At 35.7% G+C, this 7,251-nt stretch overlaps 1 long non-coding RNA gene across 12 annotated transcripts; it reads left to right on the top strand.

Moving 5' to 3' along the window:
- The first annotated feature begins 2,313 nt into the window (after positions 1 to 2,313).
- On the top strand, positions 2,314 to 7,118 carry LOC131238934 (uncharacterized). Of its 12 annotated transcripts, none has more exons than XR_009168063.1 (5): positions 2,314 to 2,969; positions 3,124 to 3,156; positions 3,281 to 3,429; positions 3,530 to 4,280; positions 4,405 to 4,687. It is a non-coding gene; the product is annotated as an uncharacterized LOC131238934 (long non-coding RNA). The 12 variants fall into 12 exon arrangements; XR_009168059.1 differs by having other exon boundaries at positions 3,091 to 3,156; positions 3,313 to 3,429; XR_009168061.1 differs by having other exon boundaries at positions 3,091 to 3,156.
- The last annotated feature ends 133 nt before the right edge of the window (positions 7,119 to 7,251 follow it).

The raw sequence follows: 7,251 nt of genomic DNA, 5'->3' as shown, positions 1-7,251 counted from the left end.
TATGAGCCATCATTTTTAATTGAGCATGACGTTGAGAATTCTTCAGAAAAGACAACAGAAAAAATAATAATAAAGAGATCTTGGAGCTCAGCTTCAGTTGGATTTTCCCAAAGAGATCTCATCATAGTACACACAGTTCTTTGGTAGTGATCCAGCCTACATTAAAGAACATCAAATTTATATTAGCAAAATAATTGTGTTGCAATTATAATTCAAATACCACAACTACATTTTACCTGTTGATGCAAAAGTCTCGATAGCAAAAAAAGATAAAAAATAAAAATCACTCTTCTTCATTCAATGTCTCCAGTTGAACACTTGCCAAATGTGGCACTTGTCTAGTTTCAAAACATCAGAGTGTGTCATATCAAAGGTACTTCAATAAATACAAAACATGTGACATGATGCATTCATACGACATTTGGAACCATGGCATCTGGTAAGAAAAAGATCACAGGCATAAATGATAGTGAAATTTGAACTATGTGTGCATATGTTTCTCTTATTTTTGTAATACCATAACCAGAGCCAGAGCAAAAAAGACAAAAAATGAATATTGTGTGCAAAAAAAAAAAACTAGAAGCATAACCCCAAAGTGCAGTGTCAGAGAGTATCCACAACCAAGACCCAAGACTGTTTCCAGCCATATAAAACAGATCCAATTTTCCCACAAGCGGAAGCAAGAGTGGATGAAATCGGATACAGTTGCCAGCTTGAAGTCACATTTTTTCAGGGTGTCTAAGTCTAAATCAGATACAGATCCAATTTTCCCACAAGCGGAAGCAAGAGTTGGAGTCTAAGTCTAAATCTTCGTACTGAGTTTGATATCCTTATTTAAAGAGTTGTAATTTTGTTTCCAAAGAGCTCAGTGAGATGGTGATCGACCTCATCATGTCCTTCCTTGCACCACACCGGGGTCCACATGCAGAGAGAGTCTAATGATTTGAACCAGAAGTGGCTGCATTCTATCGAGCCATATCCCTGATGCAAATGCACTCATTGACAATGAGCAGCAATGTTTGTATCTCCATGTGTGACAAAAAAAATAAAAAATTAAAAACTATGCTAGGGAAAAAACAAAGGAGCTGAAGGACTTGATGACTAAACCAAGGACCCATGCTTGTATTTGTTATGTGATGAGATGGTCCATTTTCCATGTAATAAAATAGGGAAGTAACTTCGATACTCTGGCTAGTGCGATGGATGATACGCAGGCACTTTGAAATTACTTAGAAATTGCATAAGTGGCTTACAAGTACTTCAAAATTAAACTAAGTAATGGGTCGCATCTAGATGTATCATGAATTAAACATTATACTCATTTGATTATGTGACTATCGGATTGGTTGACATTGATTGGATGGTTATAAATGAAAATATCTAAATGATCCTATTTCAACAAAATCTGAGGTTAGGATGGTTCAACGAATTTGATTTTGGGACTGCATCTTAGAAACAGTTGTTTACACAGCTTAGTTAGTTTGATTTGAGTTAATGCATGGCGTGTGTACAATTCTGAGTGCCTGGGCATCAAGCGTCCTGCTAGAGTATTAAATAACTCTATTGTAAAATACAAGGCTTTTGGCTTCCAAAGGCTGGACACACACTCCCTTAAGATTTTGATCTACCTCGTCAGATGGGCCATAGTTTATGAAACAAATGGACGCCAGATGGGAAGAAAAAAAAAAAAGAAAAGAAAAAAAAAGAAAGAAAGAAAAAACATTCCATCAAAACCAATATCACAACCAGTTAATGCATTCTCTTCCCTACCATCTGTGTGATATCAAGTCTCAAACAAGTATCAAATAAAAATAAATAGAACTGCTCTAACTAATGAGCTTATATTCTCATCCTTAGTTAGACTACAGAGATGTTACAAACATAAGAAAACAAGATTTGGTATTTGCTTTTCAACTGAAAATTGCTTTGGTTGTGTTGATTATTGATTTTCCAATGTTGTTTTACTTGTCTTCACCTTACAAAAGACATTATTCTTCTATTTTCTATTTCATGGTCCTCAGATGCTATTGTCACAGGCCATAGTTGTCAATAAAAAGCTTAGACCATAATTGGCACTAAAACAGGTAATCTCTCAATCAAACCGTCACTTGCAGTTGGCTGAAAGTTGTTATATCCTGAATGTTTGAGTTCTATCTTTTCCCTACACAGGTAGTGTCATGTCAATCGAGGAACCGGGATTTGAAAATGCAAATGGGGAAACAGACTTCCCGAAAAGAGATAATATGGTAAACTAGAACCTTCATGGGTTTCTAAAGCAGGGAAATAGGGGATTTATCACACTACACCAAAATCACCAAAATGGAATGCGTCAGAGTTTGGTTTGGAAACGGCTCTAAGCCGTTTTTGTTCAGAAACGGTTATGAACCGTACTCCAATTGCTTGTTGTGTTCCAACTCTGTCATTATTTACACTGTTTTATTGGTGTGTCCTAATTGAGTGTTGGATCTTCTTAGTTTTTATCATTTCATTTTATTTTTTTATTTTAAAATAGATGAATGGAATGGATTCAGTTAGAAACCTCTCAGTGGACCCCACAAGGCTCAAGAGGCACACTGCTCTATATCTGCCGCAACCTACCGAATCATTACCATCCTTTTCTTACGCTAAAATCCCCCAAACCCTCATTTCACATCTGGCCGTCTCCCTCTCCCTCTCCCTATCCCCCTCTCAATCTCCCTCTCTTGCAATCTCCCTCTCCCGATCTCAACCCTCTCTCTCAATCTCCTTGTTGCTCTCCCTCCCTCTCCCTCAATCTCCCTCTCCCTCGATCTCCCTCTCCCTCTTCCGATCTCTACTCTCTCTCTAGATCCCCCTCTCACTCTCCCTCCCTCTCTCGATCTCCCTCTCCCTTTTTTGGTGAGCTGTTGCTGAATTGATTAGCTAGCATGCGTATTTATGGTGAAGATGTATGGCTTGGATCCTGCAGAGTCCAGGGCATGTAACATATGGTGAGCTGTAGCTCAATTAATTCATCCCTAGGGCTTGTCTAATGGCTAGTTTATTATGGTGAGAATTTTCTCTATTGATCTTATTTTCTTTTATTTTGTCCATTGTTTTTGGTTCATTTAGTTTCACACAACTATTTTTCTTAATATTGTTCAGGCCCTAACTGAAGTGGTTCGGATTTCTCAACAGGTAATTATATCTACCTCTAGTTGTTTATATCTTTGCTGGCTATCTACCTCCACTTCATGCTCACGGATCCTTTAGATACCTGTTTCAATTCAGTAATGGTGTATGACATTGTTTCTACCTCTAGTTGTTTATATCTCTGATGGCTATCTCTCCTAGCTCTGCTGACATATGGAGTGTTGGATGTACTGTCTGCTGGTTCTCTCCTATCTCTGTTGGATGTACTATTATTGAGATGGTATAGGAAAACCTCCCTGGAGCCAGCAGTACAAAGAGGTACACTTAAAATTTTTTTTTTTAAAAAAAAAAAAACTTGTTTTCATTTGTTTGATTTCATTTCCTTTCATCGACTCTTCATGGCATTTAGATTTTTCAGATTAACTTTTTCCAGGTTGCTACTCTATTCTATATTGGGACAGCAAAGTCACATCCACCCATCCCTGAGCATCTCTCATTGGAGGCTAAGGATTTTCTTTTGAAATGTTTACAAGAGTAAATACACACTTTTTTTTTTCTTTTCTTTTAGTTTTCATTTTTTTTCTGCCCCGTGTTTTGGATAGAGTGTTGTTTGAGCGTATTCATTGCTTTTGATGGAAAAATCATTTACGTTGCTGTCATTAACAACCCACACATCTGATTATTTATTTTTTAAATACAAAATCAATCCAGTAAGGGCCTGTTTGGTAGACACCTAAAATGAGACCATCTCATTTTCATCAGTTTGCAATTATGTGTTAAGAGCCTTAGAGATCTAAATTTGGCAAGGATTAAAATAATCTTGATAACCAACAGTCATGATCTCTAAAGGCTGAAACTAACAACACATTTTAGCAATGAACCAAGCTTGAGGCCATCTGCTTCCGAATTACTACAGGTGAGATTGCGAGCTTTAAATAATAATAATAATAATAATAAATCTTCCTTGTAGAGCTTTAAAGTGATAAGTAGTGACTAATTATCCAATCTCAAATTCAGTCGAGTTGCAGCTTTCCTTTTTTATTGTTGAATAGCCAAATCACATAATAATTTAGAGTTTTTTGCCTATTAATTTTGTAACCTAGATGCAGCATCCCTTTGTCACTGGAGAATATAAGGATCCTCATCCAATATTCCGCTCGTCTTCTCTGGTCAGTGTCACTATTTCTAGTTACTTTTGTCATTGGAGAATTAAAAGTTTGTTTATATAATAAGTGACATGGACTGACCAAATTATTACCTATATGTTACCTGTCTTAATACTATTTTTATCAGTCCATCCCGAATTTGTAATTGTGGTTTGAAAGATGAAGATGGATTCTTAATGGATAAGCTTCACTATGCTAGTGAAGGGCGAGGAAGTGGAGGCAAGGTATATCGAGCTTATTTATCGAAATGACCAGTTATGTTTATGCCAGATGTGTTAAACATGTTTATGAGGTTCTCGGTTTTTTGCAATGAAGATTAGTGGACCTACATTGTTGTTTTCAATAGATGCAGATTATATATATAGAAAATAAGAAGAAGAAATCGGTCTAGGTGTTAATTTGACCAAACCCATCATATCGAGTTGGCTAGTCTAGTTTTGCATAACAAAGTGTAAAAGATCATTACACAGGGAAGAAGATCAGATTCACTTCGACCTTTCGGCGAAATCCGAAATGGGCCATAGTACAGGAAACAGTGGTGATTGACCATTAAAAACTTCCTATGGGCTACAAAAGCTACAAACAGTGGTGATTATTTTATTTTTTTGCTTTTCTGTCGATCATTTTGATTTTTTTTTTCTAGCTATGCATGCATCACGCATCTGATTTTGGACAGTCTGGATTAGCATACCGGCACCCCATTCTTCTATCAGATGATATTATCTTATCTATGTTGTTGAGGAAATTTTCTTCAACTTTAGACTGATGTAATTCAGTATTTGTGAAACCCAAAACCGAATGTGCACCAAGAAAGAAGTTAGAAAAATGAAGCGACTTCTAGGAGGCATAATAATCTAACATTATTCCCCATTTTCTTTTTTGAGACAACTTGGGTTCACATGAACCAACAAGGTGCAAAACAGAGGAAGTTCCCTGTTTGTCACAAATAGGAATTTTAGCCTCAGTATAAAATTGTGGTTGGAATTGAAAGTCAGTCTGTTGCATAGTATTAAATAGTAGCGAATAAATAATATATTATGGTTCCTTTCATTTTTATTTATTTTTATTTATTTATTTTTTGCTGATTCTAATTTTTCTGTAGCTGATAAATTAACCTGGGCTGTCATCTTACTCCCATATATAAGGCTTTTGGTGGATCCCGTGTTCTTCTTTTTCTCTCTTAGTTACTTAGACCATCAAATTCAGCTTGTTGCTATTTAAAAATTGAGTATCATTTCTCTTGATATTTTATTTGTTATATTCCGTGGATCCATCAATTGTTCTGAAAGTCACAAATTCAAATGGGTTTTTGTTGATTTTCAGGTTTTACTTACAAATTTGATTTAGGAAATATTTGTATATTAATTTGTGGATATTTAATTATTACTGTTTTCTTATTTTGTTGTACACCTTAGATTTAGATATGATTCATTTTTGGGATCCATGAGTATGTTACTTTGCATCTTATGTAGTTGAATTTCAAACTTTTTTGGATATTTAGTATCCATCTACTTAAACCTAGTTCATATCAACTGCAGTTATGGAGCTGCAGGAATTTTAGCTATGGATCTGCAGAAATTTTTTCTTTCCTGCTGTCCATTTTAAATTTTTGAGTAAATTCATTTTAAATGATGTTTTTCCAATTGTTTGTTTCATTTTATGGTTCCTATTCTGGCTTCCTCATTTATGAATAATGTGAGATATTTGGATGATGTTTTCAAACAGTAGAATGAGGATGTTTTGATTTTATTTTATTTTATTTTATTTATTTATTTATTAAATTTTTTTTTTTTTATACCAATCTTCAGTGTTTCAATATCACGGAGAGTTCCCATAATATTTGACTTGTATTAATGTATTTATCTTTGGATGCAATATGCTTATTCAAAGTGGGAGCAACTATTTAGAGTGTAGGCTCGGGGGTCCACAATACTTACATGAATACATGATCAAAGCTGCTCATTAGGTGCAAGCCACTATGTGGCTTTCCTTGTGGAGAATTTAGGTTTGTCCACTCATCTGATGACCACACATTTACATTAAATGTCAACTGTCCATTTCTTTTGCATATGTTTGGCTCGCCAGATCTGTGACTGACCTAATTCTTGGACCCAAGGCATACGTTTTGGGTGAGGTTAGAAAAGTCCACACTTGTGTGGAGCCTTGCCAACCACAGACACCAAAATAGCATAAGGATGTGAGGCAAGAGCATTCCATCAAATGGACCACTGTGAAGAAACAAATGGATGTCTAGAAGAAAACTGTATTAGCCATCCATTTCTTTTGTATTTTGTCCTCGACCTGAGAAGCAACACTGCCTGATTTTTGCACAAGAACATCAAATCAATCTGGTTTATCTAATAAAATTATGAAAAGCTGGGATCTCATACACATCTTCCATATTGGCATGTGTGGTTACATGTGGATGGGCACAGCTCCACACACGTGCAGGCTTAGCAAACATTTGTTTCAGGTTTACTTAATATGGTATTGATTTGTTTGGTCTTTGTATATGATATTTGCCTCTACAGCATGTGTAACTCTTAACTGCAGTAGTGTAATTTATGTCAGTAAGGAACTCTTCAAGGAGCCAGTACGTCTAGATTTGTTTGCAGCCAATCCATGCTTTGAAACCCATATCAACTGAGAATAGTAATTTCACATCCCAAGCTTAAATTTGGATTGCGTTAGTAATATTTCTATAATTTTACTAGTTCCCATTTTGTTATATATGACCCAACCAAATCTAATTGAAAGTTCCTTGCCATCCAATCTTTGGCCATCTTTTTCCTAGACAATTGATATTTATATTCTTTTCTTATCCGGCTTTTGTAGGACATTGACAGGTGGGTTAAAAGCTTCGTTCTGTTAAGGCTTTTTCACACATCTTCCATCTATGGCAGAGCTTATGAAAGTAAAGTTTGTATCTCACAACTGTTGGCCCCACTTGTAAGTTGTAATGTGTATCCCGACA

This window comes from Magnolia sinica, chromosome 1 (assembly GCF_029962835.1).
Source record: "Magnolia sinica isolate HGM2019 chromosome 1, MsV1, whole genome shotgun sequence".
NCBI classification, from domain to species: domain Eukaryota; kingdom Viridiplantae; phylum Streptophyta; class Magnoliopsida; order Magnoliales; family Magnoliaceae; genus Magnolia; species Magnolia sinica.
This window is presented reverse-complemented; position numbering and strand designations above follow the sequence as displayed.